Genomic DNA, 17,765 nt, shown 5'->3' on the forward strand with positions numbered 1-17,765 from the left:
GTGCCTGGATTTTGTAACATGCACAGCTACTTCTAAGATGACAATATGCAATATATTAATTAATTAGTGTTAATTCCCTACTTTTTTTGGAATTCTGTATCATTTCTAACCTTTTTTTCTGTTTTGCTTTTTAAATTATAAAACAAAATTAGAAATATAAAAAGGAGTGTGTGATGCAGTGATTGCCATTGAAAACAATGTACTGTATGTCTGCAAACTGCTAAGAGAGTGCTTTCTGGTCATGCTCACCACAGAAGCGTGAGCAGGTAACACACGGTGCAAGCCACCTTATGCTGTTTAACATCCGCACCCTCTCTGGAAAAGCTGGACTCAGCCACTCCAAAATACATGCAGGTGTCAAAAATGCAATGTACATGGCACACTGTGTCGGATTTCCACTTGTCAACTGAAATAGGTGGGTGAGTGATCCAGCCAAGCCTAACTATCAGGCTCACAGATTAACACAGCAAACTTCAAACTTTCCCTGCTCCTAGCATCTCTTCCTCCAACTCACCACATTGACACATCAAGGTAACATCTTTCTGCAATGCTAATGTGATTATGCCAAGTCCTCTGATTCACCCATTATTTCTGAAACTTATTTGGCTGCAGAACTTTCCACTCGAAACCTTTTATGTTTCCATGTGCTTGCTGAACCCTCATAATTCCTGTGTGTCAGAAGGGATTTAGGACCAGGAACATAAAGCACTTTGATATTTATCCATTTGTTCTTTAGTCACCAGCATGCCATCCAATCGGAATAGACTTCAGTAGCTGGAGAGAAAAAAGCTCCTGATACAACAGGATGCTTCAGTCAAGGCTAAAGCATAAAAGCACAGAAAAACATTACAGGGCTTATGCGTACACAGAAGATGCAAGACAGAGAAAAATGAATAGTTGTGTCCCCCCAACAATTCTTGAGCAGAAGCGAGCTGGTCAGAGCAAAGGAGCCTCAGATACAGGTGAGCTCAGGAGGCACCAGGCCAAGAGCAGCCCTGCAGAATTCTGCAGCTCTGGCTGGGTTCTGGGTTCCTGCTCTCCTGCATTCCCAGCTTTGGTCTGAGAGAGGCAATGAGACCCAGCTCTGCAAAGCAAGCTTTCTACAGTCACCAACACTCCGAGGACCACAGCCTCGCACCGCTAACACACTCCCCTTGGCCATTTCCTTGCAGGTCCTCAACCTGGATGTTTTCCCATTTTTAGGCAAATGACAGTTGCCATGTGAGCCCTATGTGTCTTGTATTAACTAGCTGTGGAGATTTCTCTTGAGACGAGTTCCAATCAGTTTTCCACAGATTTCAGCATGTTTCTCCTCACAGACCAGGCAGTGACATCCTTCACATCAAGAAGGGAGGATTAGTTGATTGTGGTGGTGCATGCCTGTTACCCTAGCACTCAAGAGGCTGAGGCAGCAAGGTCACTGTAAGTTCTAGGTCAGCCTGGGCTACACAGTGAGTGCAAGGCCAGTCTGTACTATGCAGTGTGACCCTGTCTAAAAAAGGAGAAAAAAAAGGATTGGACAATCTAATTCTATACACTTTGTGCAACTTAGTCACACTTAGGGATGCTGAGTGGAATCTTGGTTGTTAATATTCGGCTCTCAGAACTCAAATAAAACTGTGCTGAGCAGCTGGAGGTCATTCCACCTGAAGCCTGAGGAAACGCACCCCCGTGGGGTGATTCTGGCTTCTCATCATTAATGGAAGACCACTCACCAGCTTCACTGAGACCTATGGGGTGGTGGGGGCGCTAGTGAGCAGCTGCAGGAGGCTAGGAATTGTTGGATTCTGGGATTACACGGTGAGGTGAAACTTTTCCTAGCAGCAGCCACCCAAGTGAACCAAAACTTCACAGCGACTTAGAAAACAAAACAGATGACTTTGTGGTTGGAGGAAAAACCCATCTTTTTCTCTTGACATTTTTGTTTAAAGATCAAAACTGCTGCAGAGCTTACCAGGCAGCCACAGGAGTCCTGGAATTCTGAGGGAGAAAAAGGGTCCCTGTGCCAACATGAAGAATTCATCCTAAAGAACAAAGGAGAGACCGGAATGGTCTTCACATCACAAAGCTATTTTATTTGCATAAAAGAGAGTTGGGGCCCCGGGAGCACCACCCACAAGCTGATGCCTCCACTGCCTGGGAGACAGAACTCTATTCCTCTTCCAGTGTGAGCTGCTAATCCAAGGGCAATGCTTTATCATGGGGCCAGCACTTCCTTCATGGGACAGGAGCTCCCTCAGCTTCCTGTGCTGAACCTACCAGCCTGGCTCCCAGACTTTGCAAGGGCTCCTGGGCTTGGAGAGGGATAGCGGTGCACTGTCCCTTGAGGAGGCAGCAGGAAACCATTCATTAACAAACCTAGCAGAACCCTTTTTCTGGCATGACTCAGGGACTTCATTACTTTGCAGGCTGAAGCAATGATTATATCTCCATTCCAAAGAAACTCAGGGTGGCGGAGGCTTAGGAAAATGTGCAGCAGTGGCTCGACACTTTTTCTATTACAGATTTTCCCTGTCACTGATAATGTTGGGGGCTCCCCACTTCCATTTTTTTCTAACATGCATAAATCATAGTTTACTTAAGTAATGGTAATTATTCTTAATTACTCAGACATTTGGAGAGAACAAAGGGAACTAACATTTACTGGATTGTAGGGATCTGCTCAATATTTTTACAAAATTCCTCTTCTCTAACTTTTAGAATAAGAAAGTAGGTGCAGCACAGGTCCATAGTCCCAGCATTGGGATTATGGGTCACCTATGAGGCAGGAGGGTCACCGTGAGTTCAAGGCCATCCTGGGCTACAATGCGTGAGTTTGTAAGAACCGGCGTCGCAGGGAAGAAGACCCCAAGGACTCAGCTCGTAGTGAGGAGTAAAAAGTTTATTTCCATGCGCGTGGGGTCCCCCAGGCAAACAAGTGCGGAGGGCCCCAAGGGGGAATTGTGCAGGGTTTTTAAGGGCGCAAGCGGGAGGCAAGCAAGTTTACAGAAGCAGATTGCATTGGTTAATTTTGAGCAGCATAGGACTTGGCAGAAGTTGATTGGAGGGGTTTGGGGTTGAGTAACCATGGAGACTGGGGGTCCTAGCCCAGTCACGTCACTATGTGCCCAGAACAGAACAGTTACTTGTCTTACTTATCTCGTTGAGACAGAACAACCTTGCAGGTGCATTCTTTTTTGCTCGGTTCTGATAGCTCTGGGGAGTTAGGCATTCCTTTCTGCTCTGCTCTGATAGCTCTGGGGAGTTAGGGAGTTAACCCTTTCATCCCCCCCTTCTTCTTGTAAATGGCCTTTAGGAAGTTAAAACTTAACCTAGTTGGATTTGAAGGGAGAAGGGGAGGGGAAGCAGCAGATAGAACGAGCTTTCTTGGTCTCTTCAAGTTCAAGGCCAGCCCGAACTACACAATGAGAGACTGTGTCTCAAAAAGGGAAAAAAGGAAGGAAGGAAGGGAGGAAGGAAACAAAGGAAGGGAAGAAGGAAGGGAAGGAAGGAAAGAAGGAAGGAAGGAAGCAAGGAAGGAACGAAGGGAGCAAGGAAGGAAGAATGAAAGAAAGAAAGAAAAAAAGAAAGAAAGAAAGAAAGAAAAAAAAAGAAAGAAAGAAAGAGAAAAGAAAGAAGAGTACAGTTCCAAGAGGTGAAGCACCTGGCCAGAGGTCACAAGCACAGGTCAGGCCTGCTGGGCTCCAAATCCAGGTTCCCGGTCCAGTGCGTGGCGGCAGTGAGACCACCAGGACCACACCGATTTGGACAAGGAAGGTTCAGTGGATGGATACATGACATTTCCCTTAACCAGGTTAATAGAAGTATGTTTTCCACGTAATTTTTTGAAACATCAAAAAACTTAGAGACTTCTCTGGGGACCTGAGTTTAGAGTTTACCAGTTAACCCGGAAGTGATACTAAGAGAGTTATGAATTTAATTCAGTTAACCCGGAAGCGATACCAAAAGAGTTAATGTATTTAATTCCTCTGCTGTGTTTGGTTATTACTTTTTAAAATGACCCTGCTTATGGTTCTTCAACTCACCAGCCCCCTTTGCTTTACACATGCTATGGATGGTGGTGCAGACCACGAAGATGTGGGCGTGTCTGTCCCCCAGAGGTTTCTGTGTAGGCAGCCTGGGAATGTGGTGGGGGAGGGGACACACTGACCCTTAAGAGGTGAGGACTGATGGAAGGTAACCAGGTGAACCCTGGGAGTTCAATCCTCAGGATGGAGTGCTGGGGCTCATGTCAGTTCCTGAGAGAGCAGCCTGCCATCCCAGGACATACCTGCTCCTGACTCCTTCTTGCTTCCTGTCTTGCCAAGTGATCTATCCTACTGGCCATCACCTGTGACCACAGCCACCAGACCCACACAGATGCCTGCACCATGCTTCTGAACCCCAGGTCAGTGGGCTAATTATCCTCTTTGCTTTATGGGGAATGAAGCTAGAAGTACTCAGTTACAGCACCAGGATGCAGGCTAGCACAGCAAATCCATATAAATGAACAAGTGCTTCAGAAGGTCAGTCGCATTGGCCCTTCCAAAGCCTAGTTCTTCTGGCCCCAGCTCCTCCAATACAGCAAACATGCACAGCCAGGAGACTTCACCTAAGGAGCCAGGACAGCATGTGACTGGTTCCCGTGCTCTGAGCATCACTTCACCTCCCACAATTTCTCTCTCTGAAGACTCACAATGAAGACATCAAAGCACTGGTAAGAAAGATGAGCAGATGGGCTGATGGTGAAGAATTAGAGGTTTCCATGTCAGTTTCCTTCCAGAGTCTAGGAATGTAAATGCGTGCTATAACTGAACAAAGCACACCCCTAACTCAGCCTGTGGGACAGGATAGACATTGCACGATCAAGGTCCCTTGTTCCTAAGGATTGGAAGTGCTAGGACACATGGGTCTCTCCAATGCACTGCTATGGTTCATATCTAGGTGCCCCCTAAAGCCTCATGTGCTTGCAGATGAGGCTTTGGGAGATGACTAGAGCAGGAGGACTTGTAGCTGACTTGCTGTTAGGAGGTGGGGTCTCTCTCTTCCCCACCCTTTCTTCTTCTCCTCTCTGCTTCCCTGCAATCATCACCTCCACTACCAATCCAATGGGCCACATTGCTCTGCCCTGCTCTGGAGCTAAGGAACCATGGACTGAACCTCTACCAACTGAACCAAAATGAACCTCTCCTTCGTTAAATCAATGGTGTCAGGTATTGTGTCTCAGCCACGTGAAAGTGATGAAGACATACACAGTCTAATGTGCACAGGAAATCTCGAAGATAGAGGCAGAGGCTGTGAGAACATGTCCCAAGCATGGTACCCTGCAAGAAAAATGCACTGAAAGGGACCAAAAGTACTCAGCAGAGCCAACCCTGTCATGGATTCACTCTGTTTTGAGCTCACAGCTTCCCACAGAGGCACAGAGCACTCCAGAAAGTGAAGCTGGATGGAGGCAGCCTGGTTCTGGCTGTGCATTACCCACCCTACTCATGATGCTGGATGTGCATGCTCTGCAATCCAGACCTCTGCTCCCCACCTTCATGGCCACAAGGCCCTATCGGCCTCCCTGTAAGCACCAAAGATCTCACCTCCTAGCATTCACTGGGCCAACGACCCACAGGTGAACCCAAGCACTGGGACTATTAGACAGCTGTCCTTCATGGTACTGCTGCAGTCAAACCATGGCAATGCTTTTCCTCTTTTTTAATTATGAAAATAAACTTTACACGCTCCCCCAGTGACCTATAAGATTTGATAGAAATATGTAAAAGATCTGAGAAAGACTACTTTTGGTTCTGTATTACAACAGTGACAAGGATAGAGGTGGGGAGAGATGCTATTTATCTCTGAAACAGTAGAAGGAATTTGTCACTGAAGTGTCACTCAAATGAGCCTTGTAAGAGGAAATGACTTACAGAAATCCACCCACATGCTTCTAAAAGCTGTCAGCATTAGCACATTTTAGGATTTAGATTGTACGCCATCTCCTATTATGAGGAAAGTTAATTTCAGCCAGATTCACACCAGGGTCGGTTTTCCTAGAGTTCTTTCTGATCATCTGCATGAAAGGGGTGAAAATCTCAGGCCAGCTCAGAGGCCTTGGGTCTGCTGCTCTGAGGTGAGCATCTTCACAGCTGTGTAATCCAGTAGCAGAATCGAATTTGTGACTTAAAAGCACTCAGTCTAATTAACAGAGAGCTGCCTGCTAAGGTTGGTGAAGAAGATAAAAATGTAGACATCATGGACTTCAATAATACCTCACACTTACAGAAGAGAATTTACCAAGGAAAATCTTTTTGCTCTGATTTGGGGCCCTAGTGCAACAAGCCCTGTTTGTGTCACAAGGACGTAAATTATTACAAGTATTCACAACATCCATGCAGGTGGCAAGACACATACCCCAGGCTTTCACCTTGCTGACCATTATGGTCTAGATTGAGCAGGTTCCTCCAAAGTCTCAGGGATTCAGAGCTGGGGCTTTGTGAAGGTGGTAGATCATGAGGGGACACATCCATGGATGAGTTCATGGCCAAAGGGACCATCAGGAGGTGGAGCTGGGCTGGAGGTGGTCTCAGGGGCAGAGGAAGATGGCTGGGAGGGTGGGTTCTTGTTCTGACTCCTCCCTTCTCTCTCTCTGCTTCCACTTCCTGTACACCATGATGTGAGCAGCTCTCTTCCTCCAGAGCCTTCACTCCTGCCTTGGAGCCAGCGCTCCATGCCCTGAATGCTCTGATCCCATGACCTAAAATAAACCTCTTCTCCTTGAAGCTTCCAGGGCCAGGTAAAAAGGGACTGATACACTGGCCAAGAAAATGATCTCAAAGTGTTATAAAATAAGGAGTTAAGGACCAAATGTGTGGGCTTCACAAATGAAAGAAAAGAACAACAGCAATACAGGAACACAGGAGAAAGAAGAGAGAGCCCATGTGAGGATGGAGAGCAGGCTGCATGCAGAGACCACACTGGGGGTGATGGAGCAGGGAGTTTGTGGGCCACTGCCATGCATTTAAAGCAGCTGAAACCTAAACAAATCCAAGTAGAGTTTTGATGCATGTTGCCGCCTCTTGTTCTCCCTTGTGTGTGACACTAGCTAAAAGGAGCACTTTTCTTCTGCCAACTGGTCTTTCTTTGGTGCAACAATGGGCCAAGGAGAGACTCCTGGAGTGGCTGATGTGATTTACAGCCCCCATGCCTCATTAGAAGGGGAGAGAAATAAAATCCTCGCCACTCACACCTTGGTTAAATGAATTACTTTGTTTTTCAAAAGAAGACCAAAGGGAAGCAACATAATTAATTATCTATTAATTCTTCCATACTGAGAACATTAATAGTTATTCAGTCTCATACAAACTACCAACATGAAAAATGGGGAAAATATGTCAGCACAAATTAGGAAACATATTGCCAATATTGCATCCTTGTCTGGCTTTCTATATTTATTACATAAAAAATACATTTCTACCGTTCAATGTGCCATTACAGTATTTTATTACTTGCCTCATTGGCTATTTCTAGAATTGGAAATTTCTTTAGACTGGGCCATACATATTTTATTAATCTTGATGCCTAATGGAGTATTTTATTTATAGTAGGTACTCAATAAATAAAAGTTGAGCAAAATAAGAGTGAAAAAATCTGCTAAAAGGAACACTCTGCAGGGTTTCACAAAAAGTCCGTCTCAAAGGCTGTCTCTTCATCAGCATGTTCACAACCTAAGATCACTTCACAATTACTCACCACGCAACATGCACTGACCTGTCTTATCTTTAACACCTAATAATTTCTAACCACACATAATGATAACCGTGCGTATTTATAAGGTGCCATGATGCACATACACACTGTGTAATAATCAGATCAGGAAAGGATCACATCTGTCACCTGATCTATCATTTCTGTGTGCTAGAAAATCAAAATGCTTTACACTAAGTATTTTGAAATATTCCATTACCTGTCAACGATGACATCAGAAGTCATTTCTCCCACACACCTGAGCCTGCACCCCCAAAACATCTCCCCATCCATCCCGCTTGCCTGCAAGGCTCGGGTCTCTGCCCTACCATCCGCCTCTGTGATGTGGAATTCAGTTTGATGAACATCAATGGATAGGTTCATAAAGAAGATGTGATGGGTATGTAGAGATATATGCATGAAGTAAATCATTCTTACTTATGTGTGCAATGATCTCTTAAGTCTCTTATTTTAGAAGAACTGGAATTAATATTTGCACATGTCCAAATTTTCTCTGAAAGGTACTGGTACAATACGCATCCCTGCCCGGCATCTCCTCCCTCTGAGCCCGGGGCTGCTTGCTGTCTTTGCTTCTGCTGCACCAGGGAATGGAAACCAGGACCTCCCATGCAGCTGTATCCCCATCCTTTTTTTATTTTCCACTTTGAGACAAGGTCTTCATAAATCACTGAAAGAGGCTAGGCCCAAACTTTTGATTCTCCTGCCTCAGCCCCCCAGAGTGCTAGCATTACAGGTGTGTATCAGATGACTTTGGGTTTTAGGAAGCACTGAATGCTATTTTTTAAGTTTTTGCAGTAATATTAAAGCATGTGTTGTGGAAGGGTGGAAAGGGGCCATCTAACACTTATTTCAGATCATTTTATATAATGATGCTCAGTGCTCAACCACTCATCAGGAAATGCTCATTTCATGGATGCAAATTTGCAAGGAGAATCATCCCCATCAGAGGGAGCCACTGCCCACACCAGTGTTACCGTGGAGTCCTCATATCCTCAGAGCACCTGATATTCACGGATCTGGGTTGGAATCAGCACAGGGAGGACCCTGATCGCAGAACTTCCGCAGGAGCACAGGGGTGAGGTCCATGACACTGATCCCGCTGCTGCTTGTGAAAGGAAATGCGGTGGAAAGTTTAACACCCCCAGCCCAGTGCCAGGACCACACCACCTCCCCACACACTCAGGCAGGCCGATCCAACCACGCCACTCCTAGGAGCTTGAAGGGAATGAGTTTTCCATGGTTATTCTGGTAAAACACATGAGCAGGTATAAAACTGAGACACTTCTTCAGGGCACAGTTTTGTCACCACACGTGTGTGTTTTCATGCATTCACAGGGTATTGTTTTCCTTGTCTTTCCACTTCATTTTGTAACAATCATTATTTTACGTACTTGCATGGATTTGAAACAAATGTGAAAGACTGAAAATTATTACATCACGTTACTATATTAAAATCAATAAAACTATTCTCTAAATATCAGAGAGCTCTGGTTTGGTCTGAATGTTAATCTTGCTAAATAGCCCTGCAATAAAGAATCGCCTTATATCTTTTGGTTTCTAGATTTCGGCTACATTTACCTAAAAAAAGGCCTTCAATACAGAGTGCCATGGCTTGAAGTCCTCGTTGAGTTACAGTACTTATTCTGCTGGCCTAAGTCTCAGAGGCCTATTTATTACCAGTTCAAGCCACACTGCTGAATCCCCAGTCACAGAGCCTGGATTTTTTATTAAAGAGACCATCAACAGTGAGATATTCATGTGGCTTCCAGGGTGATTTAGAAACAGGCACTGTATTCAATTTCACACATTAACTGTATGAAATATCTTGAGTTGAGAAAAATTAGAAGGAAAGATACCTAAAACTTTCAAATTGAACTGAGTGAAGAGAGGCCCATCTCAATCAATGAAAAAGTCTGAACTGCAACACTGAGAATGCAAATCTATTGCTTTCTAGAACTTAAAAACGCTGTGCTGTTCACAAAGTATTTGGAGTGTGGATGTTGGAAACATTTAGCTCAGATATAAAGAACAATGATGTATAACTAACACGATAGACACTTTGTGTATAAATGGCAGCCTGAAACCTTTCTAGAAAGAACTAGTATGCAAATTACCTAACACATGTAAGTGGCCTCTTGTAAAGAACTCACACCGTGCACTTCTTTTACGAGATGGGAGTGACCTCAAAATAATCTTCAGGCACTGATTTTCCTATCTGATTTGATTTTTTAGAGGGGAGTGGAAGGTTGAGTCTCTTTATCTTTCCATATTACTGTCAACGATCAAACGTAGGGAGGGCTGAGTCCTGTGGGGCCTCATATAACTCAGCATGGCCCTGGGCCCAGAAGAAAAAAAGTCCTTATTTTTGCAGAGAGACTGATACAAATGGTAGATTTCCACTCTCCTCATCTACTACTCAAGCTCTGTAACACACCAATCTGACATTTTTTCTGCTAAAAATCTGTCCTGAAGCCAGTTATCTCACTTCTGGGTAGGGATTCAAGGGAAACAAAGTCAGCAACAGCAGTCAGTACTGGTCTTCTGTACTGATTCTGGCTTCATTCAAAAGAGCCATGGTCAAGGCTCCACCTAGGTACCCATAAATGGATGAATAAAGGAACATCAAAGCACAAAGAAAAGTGAAATCTTGTCATCTGCAGCAAAATGGGTGGAACAGGAGGACAGTTTGCTAAGGGAAACCATCTAAACCCTGACAGAAGAGCACCACGTGTTCCCTCTCATAAGCAGGAGCTGCAAAATTCCACCTATCCACACGACAGGGATTACTAGAAAGTGGGAAGGCTGTGGAGAAAGGGTAGACAGAAAGAGACCGATGTGAGGCACGTACATGCAAACACAGGTTGAAAGGTCACACTAAAGCCCACTAATATGTCAAATTCATGCGTGTTAAGCAAAAATAAAGTCTGCGTGATGGTACAGGCAGCACTCCGAGAGGCAGAAGCAAAAAGATTGCAAGTTTAAGCCCAACATGGTTTAGTGATTAGGGAGACTCTGAGACAAATATAAAATCATATACACACATATATTACATTGTATATGTGTGTGTTTGCAGAGACCTAGATAGATAGTTCTGAGAGAGTATTAGATTCCTCGGCTGTATTCCAATATGGACATTTTTCAGTGATACTGGCTCCCAGAAGGTGGCACCCAATCCAGTCTATCCCAGAAGAAGCATCTAGTGATTGGATGGCCCTGCCTTCAAGGCATGGATCCCTGTGTCATTTTCCTGCCTCCCAGATGCAAGACTGGAAAACAAACCCCTCCTGTGAGCTTGGCTCCAGTGCTGCTCCCTCCAGGAGCCTGTTCTTCTGACGCCGCCTCCGCCTCCGCCTCCGCCTCCGCCTCCGCCTCCGCCTCCGCCTCCGCCTCCGCCTCCGCCTCCGCCTCCGCCTCCTCTCCCCCCCCCAATGGCTCTCAGATACAGCTACACTTCATTTTAACTCTAGCTTTCTCCTTCATCTCATTCCTGAAACCAAACAATCTTGAGAAGAAAAGGTAGGACTTTTATGATACTAACTGAATTTCAGTGGGTTTTCAAAATTAATTTGTCAAAGAAATTGTGACATATCTCTAATGTAATGGAAGGATTGTTCTAATCCTTTTTGTTTGTGGCATTATTTTAGCCCCCCAAATCTGGCCTTCCCTGAACTCTTACCATTCAAACACAAACAAAATTTCATGCGAAAGAAATGGAAACTCATCACACCATGTGAGGATTTTATTTCTGCTGAGGACAGGAGTGTTTTAAGAGATTTAACTGTGTGTAAACCTAGACCACAAACACATGTACAGTATCTATGCCGACTGAAACAAGTATAGGAATACTTCTGTCCCTGCTGCATAAAACAAAGGCCTTTAAATATAAGGCCTTTAAATTCAAGTTTATAACTAATTTATGATTCCCCACAGCTGTGCCCAGAAATGAACACTGATGACAGGGACTGAACTGACAGCTGTGCTGGTCCCATGTGTCCGTGATAAACAAATTTGGAGCAGTTCTGTAAGAAAGTCATTCCCTTTCCACTTGGTGTTCTCTCCAGGGAAAGCGCCCTGGATCACTCTCCTATTATCCATTAATCCAAAAACTTTAAGGTACTTTTCTTTAAAAAAAAAAATCAAGGGGTTTACTTGCAGTAGTTTCTAAGAACAAATTAAAAAATTAAGCTTCATTTTTTATTACTTTTTTTGTCTTAAGTCTGAAGGTCTAGTTTCCAAAAGCAATAAAAACTGGCTCAATAGTATCCTGTGTGTCATAGATTTCAAATATTTATTCCTAAATTATACCTTTTTGGTTGCCTTCAAGCTCTCAGCTTGAAGATAAATTGCAGGGTTTGGAGCATCTGATGTTTGCCCTTACTGTACCAGACCTTAAAACTGAAATCTATCACACAATCATGCTACTGAGGAAGTTTATAAACAGGGCCACTTTCTCTTTCCCAACCATTATTACTCAAAATCTGATGTGTGTAAGAGTGACCAACTTATGTTATGGTTTGTGTCTGGAAGTTCCCCCAAAGCCTCATGTGGCCATGGGTGGCAGGTTTTTCAGAGGCAGCTGAATCTAGATTTTGTGATTGGTTCATTGTGTAATGCTGGAATTGGCAGTGTGAGCACTACACCCACTGTGGGATGGGTAACCTGGATTCAATATAAGGGAAGGAAAGAGGCTTGCTCCTCTCTTATGCTCCCTTTGCTCTCTTTTTTGCCTCTTGTTGCTTTTGCTGTATTCTACCACCGCCCCTCTACCATCTGCCTTGGAGCCAGAGGATTACAGACTGAAACTTCCACATACTGTGAGTTAAATAAATCTTTCATCCCTTAATTTGGGGTGTCAAGTATTTTGTCTCAGCAATGAAAGAAATGTAACCAAGACACTAAGCAACATCCTATCGGGCAGCCCTGCTTAACAGGTGCTCCCAGTGATTCTGATACAGAGGGGATCAAACCAACCTTGCCAAGCACTGGAGCCTCTGCTCTCTCTCCCTCCTTGTCTCCACTCAAAGCTCCAGAATCTCTATGACTTCTGATTCAGCCAGCTCTGCTCTTGGTAAACACCCAGAGAACTCTTAGGACAGTGGTGGTGACGTACAGCACTCATCCTCCAGCAAACTGTTTATATTACTGAAAGATCTAAAAGGTTCACCATCATTTTAGGCTTTTGGGGAAATCTATCAAGCAGAGGTTGTTCAGGCCATCACTTCTGTGACCACAAGCTGAATTCTGGAGTGCAAGGGTGGCCTTCAGACCTGCAGATCTTCAGAGATGTTGACCTTAGCCTTCTCTGATTTATTGGAGGAGTTGATACCTTCATGTTTCTGAAATAAGGAGGCTCTGAAAAGCAGAAAGGTGCCTCAGCTACACGGGGGAAAGGTCCCTCAACCATCTGTTCCCAACAGAGGCAGTGTGTGCTTTGGCTCAATATCTGAGAAGGACCTCCTGTCCACAGTGACATCTTCATCTGACCTGACAAAGCAGCACATGTGACCACCACCCAGGCATCCTAGGAAAACTCAGTGTAGGTGCCTACTAAAAATACACTCTCCAGATGAATACACAATTTAACAACAAGAAACTACTTAGAGGTGAGAAACAGAAATTGAGACTCATACAACTGCATAAGACTTTCTAAACCTAGAAAGGACAGTTTTGTGAATATAAAAGTAAAAATGTAAATTCAATGAGTAGTTATCATTGAGATACAAAAATTGCCAGGGGAAAAACATCACAGAGACAAAAGGAAAGACAAAGAAATCTTCAAGGCAAGATAAAGAACTTGAAAGATGGATCTGGGAGATCATAGCATGAGATGTAAAAAGGCATTCTAATGAGACACAAGGGGAAATGGATGTGAGGAAATGATTACATAAATAATAGAGGGAAATTGGCTTGATCTCAGTAAAGAATGACGTCTGCAAGTCTGCTGCAGAAAAGATTTCAAAAAGGAAAGCATTCTCCCCTCCAAGAATAAAGAAGAAATCTTACATATCACAGTGGCCTGGAAGAAAAAAGGCTCCAAACCAGCCTTCATGCCTGGAAGCTACAAGAATAAACCCCATTATAAGACACCCCAGAGTTTAAGACTTTTAACGTCTCTCTTGTCTCAGTTTGAGGAAGCAGGGCTCTTCTACTTAGAATGCTTCATGGCATCTGCAGGAAGCCCTGAGACTTTCTAAACTGACATCATTTCTCAGGCTTACCCACTAGAAGAACTTTCCCACTCCTTCCTCTAAAAGAAACTTTCTCTCCTATTTCCCTGGGAAATACATATTGACCCTTGCAGATTCTCACAGATGCCATGGTTTTATAAAAATCATCCTTTACATCCTCAAATGGTACCTCCTGCAACTTAGGTACAACTCCTGCACCAAGCACCTCACAAAAGTTAGGAGACCCGCCTTGCAACCAGAATGTGAACTCTCTCAAGAAAGGCCTCATATCTCTGTACATGGCTATGGTTTGGAGGTAGTTTGAGTGGGTCTCCTTGAACTTCATGTGCTAGGCTTCTGGTCCCTGGTCTGGGTATGCTAAGGTGATGAAACCTTCAAGGCATGGATCTTGCTGGAATGTAGTCGGACCCCTAGGGTTTTGGTCTCAGAAGGGATTGATGCTGGTCTCCTGGGGTTGGATTAGTTCTCAAGAGAAAGGAGTTAAGGCTGGATCTAGAGTGAACTCAACCAAACTGAGGCCACTGATATCAATGAATGATCAGGGTTCCTCCTTCAGAGTCTTTCAACCCCATGTCTATAAATTTACAGCTCTGGCAGGGTCTTGAGTTGATTCTCTGGTGGCTCAATTTGGGCTCTTCTGAATTTCTGGCCAGCAAACCCTGAACTTCCCTGGCCAGAAGATGGTTATAGCTCTTTGCAGAGCAGTGTGTGAAGAACCTGCTGTCAGCCTACAGGTGACTGGGAGAGAGACGGGGAGCATACACTTTATAGACTTCGCTGAAATCCTCAAGTTCTGGAATGTATCTGACCTCCAACTTCCTGATAAGGGCCTGGAAGGTAATGTGTGCCAGGGCTCATGTCCTGTTCATCAGGGGGTCTGGGCTGTCACTGGGAGGAGCCAGCCACACAGTGGCCAGGGGTCAGGTGGCCCCACTGGTCTACACATTTGCTGTGAGGCAGCCTAAAAAGAGCAAAGGCTTCCCAAAACATATTCCTGCAAATTCTGACCTCAGAAATAGGGAAAGTGTTCATAGTAGTTTTTTCCCATGTTAGAATTTTTTTTTTTTATTTAAGAGGAAAAAGAGAAAAACACAAAACAAAACAAAGCGGCGTAAGGGTACACGCAATACAGAACTACAAAACAAAACAAAACAAAACAAAAAACCATAACAGTGAGAAATTACCTGCTAGTAGATTACACACTATTTTCTTGAAAATAGTTCCTCAAATCACAGTATCAAAGAACACAAGGTGGACATTCAAACAGGGAGACTGCAAACAGCTGTGTTCAATGTTCCAAAAACATTGATAAAGTCAGCTATTTAACACCCCCAAACACACTTGCTGTTATATCCGTTAGAGCTCCTTTTCTTTTTTTTTTCCCTCTCTTTTTTACAACAAAATTTACACATCTTGGATTTTATTACTCCTTAGTGCTTATTACTTTCTTTGGGGGGGGGGGGAAGAATACAGTCAAATATGGCAAAACAAAGCTGTCAGTCAATACCAAGGATAGACATAGCACATGGTGTAGAACAGAGTACAAGTTTATCAACAATGGTTATCAACGTTGTCCCTTGTTTCCTTAAAAAGAATTGTCTATCTTATTAGATATTATAAAGTTGGACAAAACAGTAGAGAACAAGACCAATAAAACTGAGGCATTGTAAACATTACAGGACTTCCAAATAAGACAATAGTCAAACCAGAATGGGTATCTTAGTGAATCTTATTGTCTTCAAAGTAGTTGCCTATGTCTTCAAACTTGATACTATCATATAGAATGGAACAGAGTCTAATCAGTCAAAACAAGATCATGGGAGTACTACAGGACTTCAAAACAAGTTAATAGGAAATCGAAAAGAGTTACTATTTATATATCCTAATTTTTTTGAATTTTTTCTTTAATTAAGACAAACATAAGAAATGACTAAATAATTTTTTTGAAACAATAAGGGGGAGATTGAGATAAAACAGGACATAACAATATAACAATAGAGGTCACAGCATGACTGTTTCAATAACCTAGTACTTCACCACCTTATAACCTGACTTAATAGTAGTTACCATAGTGTCTTTTTCCTTGAAATATTTGGGTAAAACTTCATATACTCTAGCTTCAAATATTTTCATATCAAGAAGCCCAGAATAAAGCCTTTCTAATTAATGAGTGAAAACTTTATAAGGCTTCAAGGCCACCTAATGGGGAATCATGATTACCACATATTTTTATATATTTGAATCATTACTTACATTAGGGAAACTATTCGGTATTCACACATGCGAGATTGATTTATTTCACTTATGAGTATGGTCTCAAGCTGTGCCCATTTATTGATAAATATCTCAATGCGGTCCTTCTTTATAGCTGAATAATACTCCATTGTATAGAAATACCACAACTTTTTTATCCATTCCTCAGTTGATGGGCACTTGGGTTGTTTCCAAGATCTGGCGATTACAAATTGTGCTGCTATAAACATAGGTGCACATATATCACTGTGGTATGATGCTTTCAGTTCTTCTGGGAATATGCCTAGAAGTGGAATAGCTGGAATAAATGGGATTTCCAGTCCCAACTTTTTGAGAAATCTCCAGACAGATCTCCACAAAGGCTGTACCAGTCTACACTCCCACCAGCAGTGCAGGAGAGTTCCTTTTTCCCCACAGCCTCTCCAGCATTTGTTGTCGGTTTTCTTGATCCTGGCCATTCTTTCAGGAGTGAGATGGTATCTCAGTGTGGTTTTAATTTGCATTTCTCTAATGACCAATGATGATGAGCATTTTTTCATGTATTTATTTGCCATTTGCATTTCTTCATCTGAGAATTGCATGTTCATCTCAGATGCCCATTTTTGGATTGGATCTTTGAATTTCGGAGGTCTGAGTTTCTTTAATTCTTTATATGTTTTAGACAAGAGGCCCTTGTCTGAGAGAGAGTTCACTAAAATCTTTTCTCAGTTTGTGGGTTTTCTTTTCACTATGCTGGAGATTTCTTTTGACATGCAGAAACTTTTTAATAAGAAGTGGTCCCAGTTATTGATTCTGGGAAGTATTTCCCGTGCGGTTTGAGTCCTGTTCATGAATTCTTTACCTACTCCTATGTCTCCAAGGTTTCTACCTATTTTGTCTTCCAATAGATTTAGTGTTTCTGTTTTAATATTCAGATCTTTGACCCATTTACATTTTAATTTAGTACATGGTGATAGACATGGGTCTAGCTTTAGTTTTCGGCAAATGGAGAGCCAGTTTTTCCAGCACCATTTATTAAAGAGACTGTCGTTCTTCCAGTGAACCTGCTTGGCTCCTTTATCAAAAATAAGGTGGTTGAGTGTGTTCGTAGTTGTGGTTGTATCTTCTAATCTATTCCACTGATCTTCAGCTCTGTTTTGATTCCAATACCATGTTGATTTTACTACTGTTGCTTTGTAGTATAACTTCAAGTCAGGGATTGTGATGCCTCCTGCTTTGTCTTTGCTGCTTAGAATTGCCTTTGCGATTCTAGGTCTCTTCTGGTTCCAGATGAAATTTAGGAGTGATTTCTCTAGATCTATAAGGTATGTTGATGGTATTTCTATTGGGATTGCATTGAATCTGTATAACAGTTTTGGGAGAATGGCCATTTTCACAATGTTTGTTCTTCCTATCCATGAGCAAGGGATGTCTTTCCATTTTCTGAGATCATCTTCAATTTCCTTTTTCAGTGTATTATAATTTTCACTGTATAAGTCTTTCACTTCTTTCGTAAGAGTAATTCCTAAATATTTCGTTTTTTTGCTTGCTAATGTGAATAGTCCAGTTTCTCTTATTTCCCTCTCTGTAATTTTGTTGTTCGTGTATAGG

The sequence above is a fragment of the Cavia porcellus genome, unplaced genomic scaffold, assembly GCF_034190915.1.
Source record: "Cavia porcellus strain 051 isolate PalLab524CR breed Dunkin Hartley unplaced genomic scaffold, mCavPor4.1 scaffold_21, whole genome shotgun sequence".
NCBI lineage: Eukaryota > Metazoa > Chordata > Mammalia > Rodentia > Caviidae > Cavia > Cavia porcellus.